A 19,776-nucleotide genomic window follows, 5' to 3' on the forward strand; every position below is an offset into this window, starting at 1 on the left:
AAGCTTAACAGAAGCGTTAAATCGAAAATTAGAGGGTCTAGAGAAGGAATCGGCTTTTTCTTTAAAATCTCGTCACTCATTGCGTAGTAATAAGTCTCGTCCTGTTTGCCGTTTACAATCAAATTAGCCTACAATTTTGTCCAAATCCGGCAGTGCCCGGCTACTTTCATTTCACATGTTCTTATCTGGTCCCGATCGAGATTCAGATGATTTGAGCCGAAATCGTCTGTCAACAAGTAATCAAAATGAAAAACACTAAAAAGGGAGCACACGAGGACTTCCCAGGGGGTCACCCATCCTAGTACTGCTCTCCCCCAAACACCTTAACTTCGAGTTCTGATGGGATCCGGTGCATTAGTGCTGGTATGATCGCACCCGACATTGAGTGGATGTTTATTCTTATATCCCTCGAGTACGTGTGGAGCGGGCGGCGATGGACAACAGCGGCACTGCTCTCGCCCAATCATAACCACGAAGTTAAGCGTTCTGGCGCGATGGCAGAGCTAGGATGGGTGACCTCCCTGGGAAGACCTCGTGTCGCGATCGTTTACGTAAATTATGGATAAAACAGTCGAAATAATTGTTTTTAATTAGTTAACCGTCTCCGGAGTAATCTGCGTCATACCCTTCGCACAAACCGGCTGACGACAACAAAAATCGATAAATGTTCCCAGAAAATAGAAAAAAAATAAGAAGAAGGAAATAACGAATGTAAGCTATTATTATCTGGGATACGATAAAATGGAACCGGAATCGAATTTCGAACTTCCTAAGCGGATTTCTCGAGGAAACGAAAGCTTAACAGAAGCGGTAAATCGCAAATTAGAGGGTCTTAGAGAAGGAATTCGGCAAAAATTCATCAGTCATTGCGTAGTAATGAGTCTCGTCCGTTTGCCCGTTACAATCAAATTAGCCTACAATTTGTCCAAATCCGGCAGTGCCCGAGCTACTTTCATTTCACATGTTATCTGGTCCCGATCGATATTCAGATGATTTGAGCCGAAATGCGTCGGTCAACAAGTAATCAAAATGACAAAAACACGAAAATGGTGGCAACCACAGGACTTCTCAAGGGTGTCACCCATCCTAGTACTGCGCTCGGCACCAAGAACGCTTAACTTCGGAGTTCTGATGGGAAGTCCGGTGCATTAGTGCGCGTAATGATCGCACCCGACAGGTGAGTGGGATGTTTATTCTTATATCCCTCGAGTATGTGGAGCGGGCGGCGATGTACCAACAACGCCTGGCACACTGAGCTTCGCCCAATCATACACCATGAAGTTAAGCGTTCTGGACGCGATGGTCAGAGCTTGGATGGGTGAACCTCCCTGGGAAGGGGACCTCGTGTCGCGATCGTTACGTAACTATATGGATAAACACAAGCGTAAATAATTGTTTTAAAAGTAGTTAACTCGTCTCCGGAGTAATATGTCATACCTTCCGCACAGAAACTGGCTCACGACAACAAAAATCGATAAATGTTCCCAGAAATAGAAAAAAAAATAAGAAGAAGGAAATACGAATGTAAAGCTATTATTACCTGAGATACAGTAAATGGAACCTGGAACTCGAATTTTCGAACCTTCCTAAGCGGATTCTCCGAGGAAACGAAAGCTTAACAGAAGCGGTGAAAAATCGCAAATTAGAGGTCCTTAGAGAAGGAAATTCGGCTTAAAATCTAGTCAGCTCATTGCGGATAATGAAGTTCGAGTCTCGTTTGCCCCCGTTACCAATCAAATTAGCCTACAAGTTAGTCCAAATCCCGGCAGTGCCCGAGCTACGTGCCATTTCACATGTCTTATCGGTCCCGATCGAGATTCAAGATGATTTGAGGCCGAAAATCGTCTAGTCAACAAGTAATCAAAGAATAGAACAAACACAAAAAGTGTGCAACACAAGGGACGATCCCAGGGGGTCCCCATCCTAGGACGGCTCTCAGTCTCGCACAAGCACGCTTACTTCGGAGTTCTGATGGGATCCGTGCATTAGTGCCGTGTATGATCGAACCCGACATTGAGGGGGATGTTTTATGTCTTAGTATCCCTCGAGTACGTGGTGGAGCGGCTGACGATGGACAACACGCGGCACTGCTCTCGCCCAATCATAACCATGAAGTTAAGCGTTCTGGCGCGATGGCAGGTAGGATGGGTGACCTCCCTGGAAGACCTCGTGTCGCGATCGTTTACGTAAATTATGGATAAAACGTCGAATAATTGTTTTAATGAGTTAACCGTCTCCGGAGTAATCTGCGTCATACCCTTCCGCACAGAACCGGCTCACGACAAAAAAATCGATAAATGTTCCCAGAAAATAGAAAAAAAAATAAGAAGAAGGAAATAACGAATGTAAAGCTATTATTATGCCTGGATACGATAAAATGGAACCGGAATCGAATTTCGAACTTCCTAAGCGGATTTCTCGAGGAAACGAAAGCTTAACAGAAGCGGTAATCGCAAATTAGAGGGTCTTAGAGAAGGAATTCGGCTAAAATCTCGTCAGCTCATTGCGTAGTAATGAGTCTCGTCCGTTTGCCGTTTACAATCAAATTAGCCTACAATTTTGTCCAAATCGGCAGTGCCGAGCTACTTTCATTTCACATGTCTTATCTGGTCCCCGATCGAGATTCAGATGATTTTGAGCCGAAAATCGTCTGTCAAACAAGTAATCAAAATAGAAAACACGAAAAAGGGGTGCAACACGAGGACTTCCCAGGGGTCACCCATCCTAGAATATGCTCTCGCCCAAGCACGCTTAACTTCGGAGTTCTGATGGATCCTGTGCATTAGTGCTGGTATAGATCGCAACCGACATTGCGTGGGATGTTATTCTTATATCCCTCGAGTACGTGTGGACGCGGGCTGGCGATGGACAACCACGCGGCACTGCTCTGCCCCAACTAACCACAGAAGTTAAGCGTTCTGGCGGTCGATGGCAGAGGTAGGATGGGTGACCCTCCCTGGGGAAGACACTCGTGTCGCGATCGTTTAGGTAAATTATGGATAATAACAGTCGAATAATTGTTTTTAATGTAGTTAACCGTCTCCGGAGTAATATGCGTCATACCCTTCCGCACAGAACCGGCTCACGACAACAAAAATCGATAAATGTTCCCAGAAAATAGAAAAAAAAATAAGAAGAAGGAAATAACGAATGTAAAGCTATTATATGCCTGGGATATCGATAAAATGGAACCGGAATCGAATTTCGAACTTCCTAAGCGGATTTCTCGAGGAAACGAAAGCTTAACAGAAGCGGTAAATCGCAAATTAGAGGGTCTTAGAGAAGGAATTCGGCTAAAATCTCGTCAGCTCATTGCGTAGTAATGAGTCTCGTCCGTTTGCCACGTTTACAATCAAATTAGCCTACACTTTTGTCCAAATCCGGCAGTGCCCGAGCTACTTTCATTTCACATGTCTTATCTGGTCCCGATCGAGATTCAGATGATTTGAGCCGAAAATCGTCTGTCAACAAGTAATCAAAAATAGAAAAAACACGAAAAAGGGTGTGCAACACGAGGACTTCTCCAGGGGGTCACCCATCCTAGTACTGCTCTCGCCCAAGCACGCTTAACTTCGGAGTTCTGATGGGATCCGGTGCATTAGTGCTGGTATAGATCGCACCCGACATTGAGTGGGATGTTATTCTTATATCCCTCGAGTACGTGTGGAGCGGGGCGGCGATGGACAACACGCGGCATGCTCTTCGCCCAATCATAACCACGAAGTTAAGCGTTCTGGCGCGATGGCAGAGCTAGGATGGGTGACCTCCCTGGGAAGACCTCGTGTCGCGATCCGTTTACGTAAATTATGGATAAAACAGTCGAAATAATTGTTTTAATGAGTTACCGTCTCCGGAGTAATCTGCGTCATACCCTTCCGCACAGAACGGCTCACGACAACAAAAATCGATAAATGTTCCAGAAAATAGAAAAAAAATAAGAAGAAGGAAATAACGAATGTAAAGCTATTATTATGCCTGGGATACGATAAAATGGAACCGGAATCGAATTTCGAACTTCCTAAGCGGATTTCTCGAGGAAACGAAAGCTTAACAGAAGCGGTAAATCGCAAATTAGAGGGTCTTAGAGAAGGAATTCGGCTTAAATCTCGTCAAGCTCATTGCGTAGTAATGAGTCTCGTCCGTTGCCCGTTTACAATCAAATTAGCCTACAATTTTGTCCAAACTCGGCAGTGCCCGAGCTACTTTCATTTCACATGTCTTATTTGGTCCCGATCGAGATTCAGATGATTTGAGCCGAAAATCGTCTGTCAACAAGTAATCAAAAATAGAAAAACACGAAAAAGGTGCAACACGAGGACTTCCCCAGGGGGTACCCATCCTATGTACTGCTCTCGCACAAGCACGCTTAACTTCGGAGTTCTGATGGGATCCGGTGCATTAGTGCTGGTATGATCGCACCCGACATTGAGTGGTGTTTATTCTTATATCCCTCGAGTACGTGTGGAGCGGGCGGCGATGGACAACACGCGGCACTGCTCTCGCCCAATCATAACCACTGAAGTTAAGCGTTCTGGCGCGATGGCAGAGGTAGGATGGGTGACCTCCCTGGGAAGACCCTCGTGTCGCGATCGTTTAGTAAATTATGGATAAAACAGTCGAAATAATTGTTTTAATTAGTTAACTGTCTCCGGAGTAATCTGCGTCATACCCTTCCGCACAGAACCGGCTCACGACAACAAAAATCGATAAATGTTCCCAGAAAATAGAAAAAAAAATAAGAAGAAGGAAATAACGAATGTAAAGCTATTATTATGCCTGGGATACGATAAATGGAACCGGAATCGAATTTCGAACTTCCTAAGCAGATTTCTCGAGGAAACGAAAGCTTAACAGAAGCGGTAAATCGCAAATTAGAGGGTCTTAGAGAAGGAATTCGGCTTAAAATCTCGTCAGCTCATTGCGTAGTAATGAGTCTCGTTCCGTTTGCCCGTTTACAATCAAATTAGCCTACAATTTTGTCCAAATCCGGCAGTGCCCGAGCTACTTTCATTTCACTGTCTTATCTGGTCCCGATCGAGATTCAGATGATTTGAGCCGAAAATCGTCTGTCAACAAGTAATCAAAAATAGAAAAAACACGAAAAGGGTTGCAACACGAGGAATTCCCAGGGGTCACCCATCCCAGTACTGCTCTAGCTCAAGCACGCTTAACTTCGGAGTTCTGATGGGATCCATGGCATTAGTGCTGGTATGATCGTACCCGACATTGAGTGGGATGTTTATTCTTATATCCCTCGAGTACGTGTGGAGCGGGCGGCGATGGACAACACGCGGCACTGCTCTCGCCCAATCATAACCACTGAAGTTAAGCGTTCTGGCGCGATGGCAGAGCTAGGATGGGTGACCTCCCTGGGAAGACCTCGTGTCGCGATCGTTACGTAAATTATGGATAAAACAGTCGAAATAATTGTTTTAATAGTTAACCGTCTCCGGAGTAATCTGCGTCATACCCTTCCGCACAGAACCGGCTCACGACAACAAAATCGATAAATGTTCCCAGAAAATAGAAAAAAAATAAGAAGAAGGAAATAGCGAATGTAAAGCTATTATTATGCCTGGGATACGATAAAATGGAACCGGAATCGAATTTCGAACTTCCTAAGCGGATTTCTCGAGGAAACGAAAGCTTAACAGAAGCGGTAAATCGCAAATTAGAGGGTCTTAGAGAAGGAATTCGGCTAAAATCTCGTCAGCTCATTGCGTAGTAATGAGTCTCGTCCGTTTGCCTCTTTACAATCAAATTAGCCTACAATTTTGTCCAAATCCGGCAGTGCCCGAGCTACTTTCATTTCACATGTCTTATCTGGTCCCGATCGAGATTCAGATGATTTGAGCCGAAAATCGTCTGTCAACAAGTAATCAAAAATAGAAAAACACGAAAAAGGGTGCAACACGAGGACTTCCCAGGGGGTCACCCATCCTAGTACTGCTCTCGCCCAAGCACGCTTAACTTCGAGTTCTGATGGGATCCGGTGCATTAGTGCTGGTATGATCGCACCCGACATTGAGTGGGATGTTATTCTTATATCCCTCGAGTACGTGTGGAGCGGGCGGCGATGGACAACACGCGGCACTGCTCTCGCCCAATCATAACCACGAAGTTAAGCGTTCTGGCGCGATGGCAGAGGTAGTATGGGTGACCTCCCTGGGAAGACCTCGTGTCGCGATCGTTTACGTAAATATGGATAAAACAGTCGAAATAATTGTTTTTAATGAGTTAACCGTCTCCGGAGTAATCTGCGTCATACCCTTCCGCACAGAACGGCTCACGACAACAAAAATCGATAAATGTTCCCAGAAAATAGAAAAAAAAATAAGAAGAAGGAAATAACGAATGTAAAGCTATTATTATGCCTGGGATACGATTAAAATGGAACCGGAATCGAATTTCGAACTTCCTAAGCGGATTTCTCGATGAAACGAAAGCTTAACAAAAGCGGTAAATCGCAAATTAGAGGGTCTTAGAGAAGGAATTCGGCTTAAATCTCGTCAGCTCATTGCGTAGTAATGAGTCTCGTCCGTTTGCCCGTTTACAATCAAATTAGCCTACAATTTTGTCCAAATCCGGCAGTGCCGAGCTACTTTCATTTCACATGTCTTATCTGGTCCCGATCGAGATTCAGATGATTTGAGCCGAAAATAGTCTGTCAACAAGTAATCAAAAATAGAAAAACACGAAAAAGGGTGCAACACGAGGACTTCTCAGGGTGTCACCCATCCTAGTACTGCTCTCGCCCAAGCACGCTTAACTTCGGAGTTCTGATGGGATCCGTGCATTAGTGCTGGTATGATCGCACCGACATGAGTGGGATGTTTATTCTCTATCCCTCGAGTACGTGTGGAGGGGGCGGCGATGGACAACACGCCGGCACTGCTCTCGCCAATCATAACCATGAAGTTAAGCGTTCTGGCGCGATGGCAGAGCTAGGATGGGTGACCTCCCTGGGAAGACCTCGTGTCGCGACGTTTACGTAAATTATGTATAACAACAGTCCAAATAATTTGTTTTTAATGAGTTTAACCGTCTCCGGAGTAATCTGCGTCATACCCTTCCCCGCACAGAACCGGCTCACGACAAAAAAATCGATAAATGTTCCCAGAAAATAGAAAAAAAATAAGAAAAGGAAATAACGAATGTAAAGCTATTATTATGCACTGGGATACGATAAAATGGAAACCGGAATCGCATTTCGAACTTTCCTTCCCTAAGCGGATTTCTCGAGGAAACGAAATCTTAACAGAAGCGGCTAATCGCAAATAGAGGGTCTTAGAGAAGGAATTCGGCCTAAAATCTCGTAGCTCATTGCGTAGTAATGAGTCTCGTCGTTTGCCGTTTACAATCAAATTAGCCTACATTTTGTCCAAATCCGGCAGTGCCACGAGCTACTTTATTTCACAGTCTTATCTGGTCCCGATCGAGATTCAGATGATTTGAGCCGAAAATCGTCTGCAACAAGTAATCAAAAAATAGAAAACACGAAAAAGGGTGGCAACACGAGGACTTCCCAGGGGGTCACCCATCCTAGTACTGCTCTCGCCAAGCACGTTTAACTTCGGAGTTTGATGGGATCCGGTGCATTGTGATCGTATAGATCGCACCCGACATTGAGTGGGATGTTTATTCTTATATCCCTCGAGTACGTGTGGAGCGGGCGGCGATGGACAACACGCGGCACTGCTCTCGCCCAATCATAACCACGAAGTTAAGCGTTCTGGCGCGATGGCAGAGTAGGATGGGTGACCTCCCTGGGAAGACCTCGTGTCGCGATCGTTTACGTAAATTATGGATAAAACAGTCGAAATAATTGTTTTTAATAGTTAACCGTCTCCGGAGTAATCTGCGTCATACCCTTCCGCACAGAACCGGCTCACGACAACAAAAAATCGATAAATGTTCCCAGAAAATAGAAAAAAAATAAGAAGAAGGAAATAACGAATGTAAAGCTATTATTATGCCTGGGATACGATAAAATGGAACCGGAATCGAATTTCGAACTTCCTAAGCGGATTTCTCGAGGAAACGAAAGCTTAACAGAAGCGTAAATCGCAAATTAGAGGGTCTTAGAGAAGGAATTCGGCTAAAATCTCGTCAGCTCATTGCGTAGTAATGAGTCTCGTCCGTTTGCCCGTTTACAATCAAATTAGCCTACAATTTTGTCCAAATCCGCAGTGCCCGAGCTACTTTCATTTCACATGTCTTATCTGGTCCCGATCGAGATTCAGATGATTTGAGCCGAAAATCGTCTGTCAACAAGGTAATCAAAATAGAAACACACGAAAAGGGTGTGCAACACGAGGACTTCCCAGGGGGTCACCCATCCTAGTACTGCTCTCGCCCAAGCACGCTTAACTTCGGAGTTCTGATGGGATCCGGTGCATTAGTGCTGGTATGATCGCACCCGACATTGAGTGGGATGTTTATTCTTATATCCCTCGAGTACGTGTGGATGCGGGCGGCGATGGACAACACGCGGCACTGCTTTCGCCCAATCTGGACCACGAAGTTAAGCGTTTCTGGCGCGATAGCAGAGGTAGTATGGGTGACCTCCCTGAGAAGACCTCGTGTCGCGATCGTTTACGTAAATTATGGATAAAACAGTCGAAATAATTGTTTTTAAATTAGTTAACCGTCTCCGGAGTAATCTGCGTCATACCCTTCCGCACAGAACCGGCTCACGACAACAAAAATCGATAAATGTTCCCAGAAAATAGAAAAAAAAATAAGAAGAAGGAAATAACGAATGTAAAGCTATTATGCCTGGGATACGATAAAATGGAACCGGAATCGAATTTCGAACTTCCTAAGCGGATTTCTCGAGGAAACGAAAGCTTAACAGAAGCGTAAATCGCAAATTAGAGGGTCTTAGAGAAGGAATTCGGCTAAAATCTCGTCAGCTCATTGCGTAGTAATGAGTCTCGTCCGTTTGCCCGTTTACAATCAAATTAGCCTACAATTTTGTCCAAATCCGGCAGTGCCCGAGCTACTTTCATTTCACATGTCTTATCTGGTCCCGATCGAGATTCAGATGATTTGAGCCGAAAATCGTCTGTCAACAAGTAATCAAAATAAAAAACACGAAAAAGGGTGCAACACGAGGACTTCCCGGGGTCCCATCCTAGTACTGCTCTCAAGCACGCTTAACTTCGGAGTTCTTGATGGGATCCGGTGCATTAGTGCTGGTATGATCGCACCCGACATTGAGTGGGATGTTTATTCTTCTATCCCTCGAGTACGTGTGGAGCGGGGCGGCGATGGACAAACACGCGGCACTGCTCTCGCCCAATCATAACCACTGAAGTTAAGCGTTTCTGGCGCGATGGCAGAGGCTAGTATGGGTGACCTCCCTGGGAAGACCTCGTGTCGCGACCGTTTACGTAAATTATGGATAAAACAGTCGAAATAATTTGTTTTAATAGTTAACCGTCTCGGGAGTAATCTGCGTCATACCCTTCCGCACAGAACCGGTCACGACAACAAAAATCGAAAATGTTCCCAGAAATAGAAAAAAAATAAGAAGCAAGGAAAATAACGAATGTAAAGCTATTATTATGCCTGGGATACGATAAATGGAACCGGAAATCGAATTTCGAACTTCCTAAGCGGATTTCTCGAGGAAATGAAAGCTTAACAGAAGCGGTTAATCGCAAATTAGAGGGTCTTAGAGAAGGAATTCGGCTTAAATCTCGTCAGCTCATTGCGTAGTAAAGAGTCTCGTCCGTTTGCCCCGTTTACAATCAATTAGCCTACAATTTTGTCCAAATCCTGGCAGTGCCGAGCTACTTTCATTTCACATGTCTTATCTGGTCCCGATCGAGATTCAGATGATTTGAGCCGAAAATCGTCTGTCAACAAGTAATCAAAAATAGAAAAACACGAAAAGGGTGCAACACGAGGACTTCCCAGGGGTCCCATCCTAGTACTGCTCTGCCCAAGCACGCTTAACTTCGGAGTTCTGATGGGATCCGGTGCATTAGTGCTGGTATGATCGCACCCGACATTGAGTGGGATGTTTATTCTTATATCCCTCGAGTACGTGTGGAGCGGGCGGCGATGGACAACACGCGGCACTGCTCTCGCCCAATCATAACCATGAAGTTAAGCGTTCTGGCGCGATGGCAGAGCTAGGATGGGTGACCTCCCTGGGAAGACCTCGTGTCGCGACCGTTTACGTAAATTATGGATAAAACAGTCGAAATAATTTTTTTAATGGTTAACCGTCTCCGGAGTAATCTGCGTCATACCCTTCCGCACAGAACCGGCTCACGACAAAAAATCGATAAATGTTCCCAGAAAATAAAAAAATAAGAAGAAAAATAACGAATGTAAAGCTATTATTATGCCTGGGATACGATAAAATGGAACCGGAATCGAATTTCGAACTTCCTAAGCGGATTTCTCGAGGAAACGAAAGCTTAACAGAAGCGGTAAATCGCAAATTAGAGGGTCTTAGAGAAGGAATTCGGCTAAAATCTCGTCAGCTCATTGCGTAGTAATGAGTCTCGTCCGTTTGCCCGTTTACAATCAAATTAGCCTACAATTTTGTCCAAATCCGGCAGTGCCCGAGCTACTTTCATTTCACATGTTTATCTGGTCCCGATCGAGATTCAGATGATTTGAGCCGAAAATCGTCTGTCAACAAGTAATCAAAAATAGAAAAAAACGAAAAAGGGTGCAACACGAGGACTTCCCAGGGGTCACCCATCCTAGTACTGCTCTCGCCCAAGCACGCTTAACTTCGGAGTTCTGAGTGCATTAGTGCTGGTATGATCGCACCCGACATTGAGTGGGATGTTTATTCTTATATCCCTCGAGTACGTGTGGAGCGGGCGGCGATGGACAACACGCGGCACTGCTCTCGCCCAATCATAACCATGAAGTTAAGCGTTCTGGCGCGATGGCAGAGCTAGGATGGGTGACCTCCCTGGGAAGACCTCGTGTCGCGACCGTTTACGTAAATTATGGATAAAACAGTCGAAATAATTGTTTTTAATGAGTTAACCGTCTCCGGAGTAATCTGCGTCATACCCTTCCGCACAGAACCGGCTCACGACAACAAAATCGATAAATGTTCCCAGAAAATAGAAAAAAAAAAAGAAGGAAATAACGAATGTAAAGCTATTATTATGCCTGGATACGATAAAATGGAACCGGAATCGAATTTCGAACTTCCTAAGCGGATTTCTCGAGGAAACGAAAGCTTAACAGAAGCGTAAATCGCAAATTAGAGGGTCTTAGAGAAGGAATTCGGCTAAAATCTCGTCAGCTCATTGCGTAGTAATGAGTCTCGTCCGTTTGCCGTTTACAATCAAATTAGCCTACAATTTTGTCCAAATCCGGCAGTGCCCGAGCTACTTTCATTTCACATGTCTTATCTGGTCCCGATCGAGATTCAGATGATTTGAGCCGAAAATCGTCTGTCAACAAGTAATCAAAAATAGAAAAACACGAAAAAGGGTGCAACACGAGGACTTCCAGGGGTCACCCATCCTAGTACTGCTCTCGCCCAAGCACGCTTAACTTCGGAGTTCTGATGGGATCCGGTGCATTAGTGCTGGTATGATCGCACCCGACATTGAGTGGGATGTTTATTCTTATATCCTCGAGTACGTGTGGAGCGGGCGGCGATGGACAACACGCGGCACTGCTCTCGCCCAATCATAACCACGAAGTTAAGCGTTCTGGCGCGATGGCAGGTAGGATGGGTGACCTCCCTGGGAAGACCTCGTGTCGCGATCGTTTACGTAAATTATGGATAAAACAGTCGAAATAATTTTTAATAGTTAACCGTCTCCGGAGTAATCTGCGTCATACCCTTCCGCACAGAACCGGCTCACGACAACAAAAATCGATAAATGTTCCCAGAAAATAGAAAAAAAAATAAGAAGAAGGAAATAACGAATGTAAAGCTATTATTATGCCTGGGATACGATAAAATGGAACCGGAATCGAATTTCGAACTTCCTAAGCGGATTTCTCGAGGAAACGAAAGCTTAACAGAAGCGGTAAATCGCAAATTAGAGGGTCTTAGAGAAGGAATTCGGCTAAAATCTCGTCAGCTCATTGCGTAGTAATGAGTCTCGTCCGTTTGCCCGTTTACAATCAAATTAGCCTACAATTTTGTCCAAATCCGGCAGTGCCCGAGCTACTTTCATTTCACATGTCTTATCTGGTCCCGATCGAGATTCAGATGATTTGAGCCGAAAATCGTCTGTCAACAAGTAATCAAAAATAGAAAAACACGAAAAGGGTGCAACACGAGGACTTCCCAGGGGTCACCCATCCTAGTACTGCTCTCGCCCAAGCACGCTTAACTTCGGAGTTCTGATGGGATCCGGTGCATTAGTGGTATGATCGCACCCGACATTGAGTGGGATGTTTATCTCTATATCCCTCGAGTACGTGTGGAGCGGGCGGCGATGGACAACACGCGGCACTGCTCTCGCCCAATCATAACCATGAAGTTAAGCGTTCTGGCGCGATGGCAGAGGTAGGATGGGTGACCTCCCTGGGAAGACCTCGTGTCGCGACCGTTTACGTAAATTATGGATAAAACAGTCGAAATAATTGTTTTTAATGAGTTAACCGTCTCCGGAGTAATCTGCGTCATACCCTTCCGCACAGAACCGGCTCACGACAACAAAAATCGATAAATGTTCCCAGAAAATAGAAAAAAAATAAGAAGAAGGAAATAACGAATGTAAAGCTATTATTATGCCTGGGATACGATAAAATGGAACCGGAATCGAATTTCGAACTTCCTAAGCGGATTTCTCGAGGAAACGAAAGCTTAACAGAAGCGTAAATCGCAAATTAGAGGGTCTAGAGAAGGAATTCGGCTAAAATCTCGTCAGCTCATTGCGTAGTAATGAGTCTCGTCCGTTGCCGTTTACAATCAAATTAGCCTACAATTTTGTCCAAATCCGGCAGTGCCCGAGCTACTTTCATTTCACATGTTTATCTGGTCCCGATCGAGATTCAGATGATTTGAGCCGAAAATCGTCTGTCAACAAGTAATCAAAAATAGAAAAACACGAAAAAGGTGCAACACGAGGACTTCCCAGGGGTCACCCATCCTAGTACTGCTCTCGCCCAAGCACGCTTAACTTCGGAGTTCTGATGGGATCCGGTGCATTAGTGCTGGTATGATCGCACCGACATTGAGTGGGATGTTTATTCTTATCCCTCGAGTACGTGTGGAGCGGGCGGCGATGGACAACACGCGGCACTGCTCTCGCCCAATCATAACCATGAAGTTAAGCGTTCTGGCGCGATGGCAGAGGTAGGATGGGTGACCTCCCTGGGAAGACCTCGTGTCGCGACGTTTACGTAAATTATGGATAAAACAGTCGAAATAATTTTTTAATAGTTAACCGTCTCCGGAGTAATCTGCGTCATACCCTTCCGCACAGAACCGGCTCACGACAACAAAAATCGATAAATGTTCCCAGAAAATAGAAAAAAAATAAGAAGAAGGAAATAACGAATGTAAAGCTATTATTATGCCTGGGATACGATAAAATGGAACCGGAATCGAATTTCGAACTTCCTAAGCGGATTTCTCGAGGAAACGAAAGCTTAACAGAAGCGTAAATCGCAAATTAGAGGGTCTTAGAGAAGGAATTCGGCTAAAATCTCGTCAGCTCATTGCGTAGTAATGAGTCTCGTCCGTTTGCCCGTTTACAATCAAATTAGCCTACAATTTGGTCCAATACGTCAGTGGCCCGAGCCTACTTTCATTTTCACATGTCTTATCTTGGTCCCGATCGAGATTCAGTGATTTGAGCCGAAAATCGTCTGTCAACAAGTAATCAAAATAGGAAAACACGAAAAGGGGTGCAACACGAGGACTTCCAGGGGTCACCCATCCTAGTACTGCTCTCGCCCAAGCACGCTTAACTTCGGAGTTCTGATGGGATCCGGTGCATTTGTGGTTGTATGATCGCACCCGACATTGAGTGGGATGTTTATTTTATATCCCTCGAGTACGTGTGGAGCGGGCGGCGATGGACAACACGCGGCACTGCTCTCGCCCAATCATAACCATGAAGTTAAGCGTTCTGGCGCGATGGCAGAGCTAGGATGGGTGACCTCCCTGGGAAGACCTCGTGTCGCGACCGTTTACGTAAATTATGGATAAAACAGTCGAAATAATTGTTTTTAATGAGTTAACCGTCTCCGGAGTAATCTGCGTCATACCCTTCCGCACAGAACCGGCTCACGACAACAAAAATCGATAAATGTTCCCAGAAAATAGAAAAAAATAAGAAGAAGGAAATAACGAATGTAAAGCTATTTATGCCTGGGATACGATAAAATGGAACCGGAATCGAATTTCGAACTTCCTAAGCGGATTTCTCGAGGAAACGAAATGCTTAACAGAGCGGTTAAATCGCAAATTAGAGGGTCTTAGAGAAGGAATTCGGCCTAAAATCTCGGCCAGCTCCTTGCGTAGTAATGAGTCTCGTCCGTTTTGCCCGTTTACAATCAACTTAGCTACAATTTTGTCCAAATCCGGCAGTGCCCGAGCTACTTTCATTTCACATGTCTTATCTGGTTCCGATCGAGATTCAGATGATTTGAGCCGAAAATCGTCTGTCAACAAGTAATCAAAATAGAAAAACACGAAAAAGGTGTGCAACACGAGGACTTCCCAGGGGTCACCCATCCTAGTACTGCTCTCGCCCAAGCACGATCTAACTTCGGCGTTCTGATGGATCCGAGTGCATTAGTGCTGGTATGATCGCACCCGACATTGAGTGGGATGTTTATTCTTATATCCCTCGAGTACGTGTGGAGCGTGCGGGCGGCGATGGACAACACGCGGCACTGCTCTCGCCCAATCATAACCACGAAGTTAAGCGTTCTGGCCGATGGCAGAGCTAGGAGGGTGACTCCCTGGAAGAACCTCGTGTCGCGATCGTTTAGCTAAATTATGGATAAAACAGTCGAAATAATTGTTTTTAATGAGTTAACCGTCTCCGGAGTAATCTGGAGTCTACCCTTCCGCCACAGACCGGCTCACGACAACAAAAATCGATAAATGTTCCCAGAAAATAGAAAAAAAAATATAAGAAAGGAAAATAAACGAATGTAAAGCTATTATTATGCCTGGCGATACGATAAATGGAACCGGAATCGAATTTCGAACTGTCCTAAGCGGATTTCTCGAGAAACGAAGGCTTAACAGAAGCGGTTAAATCGCAAATAGAGGGTCTTAGGAGAAGGAATTCGGCTAATCTCGTCAGCTCATTGCGTATGTAATGAGTCCGTCCGTTTGCCGTTTACAATCAAATTAGCCTACAATTTATTGTCCAAATCCGGCAGTGCCCGAGCTACTTTCATTTCACAGGTCTTATCTGGTCCCGATCGAGATTCAGATGATTTGAGCCGAAAATCGTCTGCTCAAACAAGTAATCAAAAATAGAAAAACACGAAAAAAGGGGTGCAACACGAGGACTTCTCAGGGTGGTCACCCTCCTAGTACTGCTCTCGCCCAAGCACGCTTAACTTCGGAGTTCTGATGGGATCCGGTGCATTAGTGCTGGTATGATCGCACCCGACATTGAGTGGGATGTTATTCTTATCTCCCTCGAGTACGTGTGGATCGGGCGGGCGATGGACAACACGGCGGCACTGCTCTGCCCAATCATAACCACGAAGTTAAGCGTTCGGCCGATGGCAGAGGTAGTAGGGTTGACCTCCCTGAGAAACCTCGTGTCGCGATTCGTTACGTAAATTATGGATAAAACAGTCGAAATAATTGTTTTAAATTAGTTAACCGTCTCCGGAGTAATCTGCGTCTACCTTCGCCACAGAACCGGCTCACGACAACAAAAATCGATAAATGTTCCCAGAAATAGAAAAAAAAAATAAGAAGAAGGAAATAACGAATGTAAAGCTATTATTCTGCCTGGGATACGATAAAATGGACCGGAATCGAATTTCGGAACTTCTATGCGGAATTTCTCAGAGGAAATGAAAGCTTAACGAAGCGGTAAATCGCAAATTAGAGGGTCTTAGAGAAGGAATTCGGCTAAAATCTCGTCAGCTCATTGCGTAGTGAGCTCGCGTTTGCCCGTTTACAATCAAATTAGCCTACAATTTTGTCCAAATCCGGCAGTGCCCGAGCTACTTCATTCACATGTCTTATCTGGTCCGATCGAGATTCAGATGATTTGGCCGAAAATCGCTTCTGTCAACGAAGTAATCAAAAATAGAAAAACACGAAAAGGGTGCAACACGAGGACTTCCCAGGGGGACCCATCCTAGTACTCTCTCGCCCAAGCACGCTTAACTTCGGAGTTCTGATGGGATCCGGTGCATTAGTGCTGGTATGATCGCACCCGACATTGAGTGGGATGTTTATTCTTATATCCCTCGAGTACGTGTGGAGCGGGCGGCGATGGACAACACGCGGCACTGCTCTCGCCCAATCATAACCATGAAGTTAAGCGTTCTGGCGCGATGGCAGAGGTAGGATGGGTGACCTCCCTGGGAAGACCTCGTGTCGCGACCGTTTACGTAAATTATGGATAAAACAGTCGAAATAATTGTTTTTAATGAGTTAACCGTCTCCGGAGTAATCTGCGTCATACCCTTCCGCACAGAACCGGCTCACGACAACAAAAATCGATAAATGTTCCCAGAAAATAGAAAAAAAATAAGAAGAAGGAAATAACGAATGTAAAGCTATTATTATGCCTGGGATACGATAAAATGGAACCGGAATCGAATTTCGAACTTCCTAAGCGGATTTCTCGAGGAAACGAAAGCTTAACAGAAGCGGTAAATCGCAAATTAGAGGGTCTTAGAGAAGGAATTCGGCTAAAATCTCGTCAGCTCATTGCGTAGTAATGAGTCTCGTCCGTTTGCCCGTTTACAATCAAATTAGCCTACAATTTTGTCCAAATCCGGCAGTGCCCGAGCTACTTTCATTTCACATGTCTTATCTGGTCCCGATCGAGATTCAGATGATTTGAGCCGAAAATCGTCTGTCAACAAGTAATCAAAAATAGAAAAACACGAAAAAGGGTGCAACACGAGGACTTCCCAGGGGTCACCCATCCTAGTACTGCTCTCGCCCAAGCACGCTTAACTTCGGAGTTCTGATAGGATTAGTGCTGGTATGATCGCACCCGACATTGAGTGGGATGTTTATTCTTATATCCCTCGAGTACGTGTGGAGCGGGCGGCGATGGACAACACGGCACTGCTCTCGCCCAATCATAACCACGAAGTTAAGCGTTCTGGCGCGATGGCAGAGTAGGATGGGTGACCTCCTGGGAAGACCTCGTGTCGCGACCGTTTACGTAAATTATGAATAAAACAGTCGAAATAATTGTTTTTAATGAGTTAACCGTCTCCGGAGTAATCTGCGTCATACCCTTCCGCACAGAACCGGCTCACGACAACAAAAATCGATAAATGTTCCCAGAAAATAGAAAAAAAAATAAGAAGAAGGAATAACGAATGTAAAGCTATTATTATGCCTGAAATACGATAAAATGGAACCGGAATCGAATTTCGAACTTCCTAAGCGGATTTCGGAAACGAAAGCTTAACAGAAGCGGTAAATCGCAAATTAGAGGGTCTTAGAGAAGGAATTCGGCTAAAATCTCGTCAGCTCATTGCGTAGTAATGAGTCTCGTCCGTTTGCACGTTTACAATCAAATTAGCCTACAATTTTGTCCAAATCCGGCAGTGCTCAAGCTACTTTCATTTCACATGTTATCTGGTCCCGATCGAGATTCAGATGATTTGAGCCGAAAATCGTCTGTCAACAAGTAATCAAAAATAGAAAAACACGAAAAAGGGTGCAACAAGGACTTCCCAGGGGCCCATCCTAGTACTCTGCCCAAGCACGCTTAACTTCGGAGTTCTGATGGGATCCGGTGCATTAGTGCTATGATCGCACGACATTGAGTGGGATGTTTATTCTATATCCCTCGAGTACGTGTGGAGCGGGCGGCGATGGACAACACGCGGCACTGCTCTCGCCCAATCATAACCATGAAGTTAAGCGTTCTGGCGCGATGGCAGAGTAGGATGGGTGACCTCCCTGGGAAGACCTCGTGTCGCGACCGTTTACGTAAATTATGGATAAAACAGTCGAAATAATTGTTTTTAATGAGTTAACCGTCTCCGGAGTAATCTGCGTCATACCCTTCCGCACAGAACCGGCTCACGACAACAAAAATCGATAAATGTTCCCAGAAAATAGAAAAAAAAATAAGAAGAAGGAAATAACGAATGTAAAGCTATTATTATGCCTGGGATACGATAAAATGGAACCGGAATCGAATTTCGAACTTCCTAAGCGGATTTCTCGAGGAAACGAAAGCGGTAAATCGCAAATTAGAGGGTCTTAGAGAAGGAATTCGGCTAAAATCTCGTCAGCTCATTGCGTAGTAATGAGTCTCGTCCGTTTGCCCGTTTACAATCAAATTAGCCTACAATTTTGTCCAAATCCGGCAGTGCCCGAGCTACTTTCATTTCACATGTCTTATCTGGTCCCGATCGAGATTCAGATGATTTGAGCCGAAAATCGTCTGTCAACAAGTAATCAAAAATAGAAAAACGAAAAGGGTGCAACACGAGGACTTCCCAGGGGGTCACCATCCTAGTACTGCTCTCGCCCAAGCACGCTTAACTTCGGAGTTCTGATGGGTGTGCATTAGTGCTGGTGATCGCACCGACATTGAGTGGATGTTTATTCTTATATCCCTCGAGTACGTGTAGCGGGCGGCGATGGACAACACGCGGCACTGCTCTCGCCCAATCATAACCATGAAGTTAAGCGTTCTGGCGCGATGGCAGAGTAGGATGGGTGACCTCCCTGGGAAGACCTCGTGTCGCGACCGTTTACGTAAATTATGGATAAAACAGTCGAAATAATTGTTTTTAATAGTTAACCGTCTCCGGAGTAATCTGCGTCATACCCTTCCGCACAGAACCGGCTCACGACAACAAAAATCGATAAATGTTCCCAGAAAATAAAAAATAAGAAGAAGGAAATAACGAATGTAAAGCTATATTATGCCTGGGATACGATAAAATGGAACCGGAATCGAATTTCGAACTTCCTAAGCGGATTTCTCGAGGAAACGAAAGCTTAACAGAAGCGGTAAATCGCAAATTAGAGGGTCTTAGAGAAGAATTCGGCTAAAATCTCGTCAGCTCATTGAGTATGAGTCTCGTCGTTTGCCGTTACAATCAATTAGCCTACAATTTTGTCCAAATCCGGCGTGCCGAGCTACTTTCATTTCACATGTTTATCTGGTCCGATCGAGATTCAGATGATTTGAGCCGAAAATCGTCTGTCAACAAGTAATCAAAAATAGAAAAACACGAAAAGGGTGCAACACGAGGACTTCCAGAGGTCACCCATCCTAGTACTGCTCTCGCCCAAGCACGCTAACTTCGGAGTTCTGATGGGATCCGGTGCATTAGTGCTGTATGATCGCACCGACATTGAGTGGGATGTTATTCTTATATCCCTCGTACGTGTGGCGCGGGCGGCGATGGACAACACGCGGCACTGCTCTGCCCATCATAACCAGAAGTTAAGCGTTCTGGCGCGATGGCAGAGAGGATGGGTGACCTCCCTGGGAAGACCTCGTGTCGCGACCGTTTACGTAAATTATGGATAAAACAGTCGAATAATTGTTTTAATGAGTTAACCCTCTCCGGAGTAATCTGCGTCATACCCTTCCGCACAGAACCGCTCACGACAACAAAAATCGATAAATGTTCCCA

At 45.1% G+C, this 19,776-nt stretch overlaps 12 non-coding genes and 10 pseudogenes across 12 annotated transcripts; all 22 read right to left on the reverse strand.

Annotated features, from left to right (window-relative positions):
• Positions 1 to 261: 261 nt before the first annotated feature.
• Positions 262 to 377, reverse strand: LOC142536365 (5S ribosomal RNA; annotated as a pseudogene).
• A 2,310-nt stretch (positions 378 to 2,687) lies between these two features.
• On the reverse strand, positions 2,688 to 2,806 carry LOC142536368 (5S ribosomal RNA; annotated as a pseudogene).
• Positions 2,807 to 3,501: 695 nt separating this feature from the next.
• On the reverse strand, positions 3,502 to 3,622 carry LOC142536354 (5S ribosomal RNA). The gene has a single exon (XR_012818190.1). It is a non-coding gene; the product is annotated as a 5S ribosomal RNA (ribosomal RNA).
• A 679-nt stretch (positions 3,623 to 4,301) lies between these two features.
• Positions 4,302 to 4,421, reverse strand: LOC142536359 (5S ribosomal RNA). Its single transcript, XR_012818195.1, has one exon. It is a non-coding gene; the product is annotated as a 5S ribosomal RNA (ribosomal RNA).
• A 683-nt stretch (positions 4,422 to 5,104) lies between these two features.
• On the reverse strand, positions 5,105 to 5,222 carry LOC142536360 (5S ribosomal RNA; annotated as a pseudogene).
• Positions 5,223 to 5,902: 680 nt separating this feature from the next.
• Positions 5,903 to 6,020, reverse strand: LOC142536373 (5S ribosomal RNA). Its single transcript, XR_012818199.1, has one exon. It is a non-coding gene; the product is annotated as a 5S ribosomal RNA (ribosomal RNA).
• Positions 6,021 to 6,701: 681 nt separating this feature from the next.
• On the reverse strand, positions 6,702 to 6,819 carry LOC142536355 (5S ribosomal RNA). Its single transcript, XR_012818191.1, has one exon. It is a non-coding gene; the product is annotated as a 5S ribosomal RNA (ribosomal RNA).
• A 685-nt stretch (positions 6,820 to 7,504) lies between these two features.
• On the reverse strand, positions 7,505 to 7,620 carry LOC142536370 (5S ribosomal RNA; annotated as a pseudogene).
• A 682-nt stretch (positions 7,621 to 8,302) lies between these two features.
• LOC142536352 (5S ribosomal RNA) lies at positions 8,303 to 8,421 on the reverse strand. Its single transcript, XR_012818188.1, has one exon. It is a non-coding gene; the product is annotated as a 5S ribosomal RNA (ribosomal RNA).
• Positions 8,422 to 9,102: 681 nt separating this feature from the next.
• On the reverse strand, positions 9,103 to 9,214 carry LOC142536367 (5S ribosomal RNA; annotated as a pseudogene).
• Positions 9,215 to 9,899: 685 nt separating this feature from the next.
• LOC142536356 (5S ribosomal RNA) lies at positions 9,900 to 10,014 on the reverse strand. The gene has a single exon (XR_012818192.1). It is a non-coding gene; the product is annotated as a 5S ribosomal RNA (ribosomal RNA).
• Positions 10,015 to 10,687: 673 nt separating this feature from the next.
• Positions 10,688 to 10,796, reverse strand: LOC142536361 (5S ribosomal RNA; annotated as a pseudogene).
• A 676-nt stretch (positions 10,797 to 11,472) lies between these two features.
• Positions 11,473 to 11,589, reverse strand: LOC142536371 (5S ribosomal RNA). The gene has a single exon (XR_012818197.1). It is a non-coding gene; the product is annotated as a 5S ribosomal RNA (ribosomal RNA).
• A 676-nt stretch (positions 11,590 to 12,265) lies between these two features.
• LOC142536357 (5S ribosomal RNA) lies at positions 12,266 to 12,380 on the reverse strand. Its single transcript, XR_012818193.1, has one exon. It is a non-coding gene; the product is annotated as a 5S ribosomal RNA (ribosomal RNA).
• Positions 12,381 to 13,057: 677 nt separating this feature from the next.
• On the reverse strand, positions 13,058 to 13,175 carry LOC142536363 (5S ribosomal RNA). The gene has a single exon (XR_012818196.1). It is a non-coding gene; the product is annotated as a 5S ribosomal RNA (ribosomal RNA).
• Positions 13,176 to 13,851: 676 nt separating this feature from the next.
• Positions 13,852 to 13,968, reverse strand: LOC142536358 (5S ribosomal RNA). The gene has a single exon (XR_012818194.1). It is a non-coding gene; the product is annotated as a 5S ribosomal RNA (ribosomal RNA).
• Positions 13,969 to 14,650: 682 nt separating this feature from the next.
• On the reverse strand, positions 14,651 to 14,769 carry LOC142536364 (5S ribosomal RNA; annotated as a pseudogene).
• A 691-nt stretch (positions 14,770 to 15,460) lies between these two features.
• On the reverse strand, positions 15,461 to 15,579 carry LOC142536372 (5S ribosomal RNA). The gene has a single exon (XR_012818198.1). It is a non-coding gene; the product is annotated as a 5S ribosomal RNA (ribosomal RNA).
• Positions 15,580 to 16,250: 671 nt separating this feature from the next.
• On the reverse strand, positions 16,251 to 16,366 carry LOC142536353 (5S ribosomal RNA). Its single transcript, XR_012818189.1, has one exon. It is a non-coding gene; the product is annotated as a 5S ribosomal RNA (ribosomal RNA).
• Positions 16,367 to 17,049: 683 nt separating this feature from the next.
• Positions 17,050 to 17,158, reverse strand: LOC142536366 (5S ribosomal RNA; annotated as a pseudogene).
• A 1,445-nt stretch (positions 17,159 to 18,603) lies between these two features.
• LOC142536369 (5S ribosomal RNA) lies at positions 18,604 to 18,715 on the reverse strand (annotated as a pseudogene).
• Positions 18,716 to 19,373: 658 nt separating this feature from the next.
• LOC142536362 (5S ribosomal RNA) lies at positions 19,374 to 19,488 on the reverse strand (annotated as a pseudogene).
• Positions 19,489 to 19,776: the final 288 nt, after the last annotated feature.

The sequence above is a fragment of the Primulina tabacum genome, unplaced genomic scaffold (genome assembly GCF_025594145.1).
Source record: "Primulina tabacum isolate GXHZ01 unplaced genomic scaffold, ASM2559414v2 Contig1307, whole genome shotgun sequence".
NCBI lineage: Eukaryota > Viridiplantae > Streptophyta > Magnoliopsida > Lamiales > Gesneriaceae > Primulina > Primulina tabacum.